Below are 383 nucleotides of genomic sequence, written 5' to 3' on the forward strand. Positions count from 1 at the left end.
TTATACTTGAGCCTTAAACAATAGCAGAACAATTTTCTGTGAACACAATTCTGTTATTACATAAATTGTCACATTAAATTCAAGTGACAAGCATCAGAATGTATTTATGAATGATTTAAGCCTATGAAGGACTTGATAAGTTCATTAATCAGTTCAAGATACACAGAAATACATTGCGATTGTAATATATAACATGCTTTTCAACACGCACCCATCAAGATTCAGTTTATCTTTCTTCAAATTTCAAGCATCACCATAATTATTTCTTACAATATTTCATTATTAAACATATATTATATATATTTGAGTGTTAAATTATATCATATTATTTATAATGATCCTCCAGTCCTCTAGGTGTCGCTGAAGAGACCACCGCTACATTT

Source organism: Siphateles boraxobius, unplaced genomic scaffold, assembly GCF_051911475.1.
Source record: "Siphateles boraxobius isolate OS27281-9 unplaced genomic scaffold, OSU_SipBor_1 29, whole genome shotgun sequence".
NCBI classification, from domain to species: domain Eukaryota; kingdom Metazoa; phylum Chordata; class Actinopteri; order Cypriniformes; family Leuciscidae; genus Siphateles; species Siphateles boraxobius.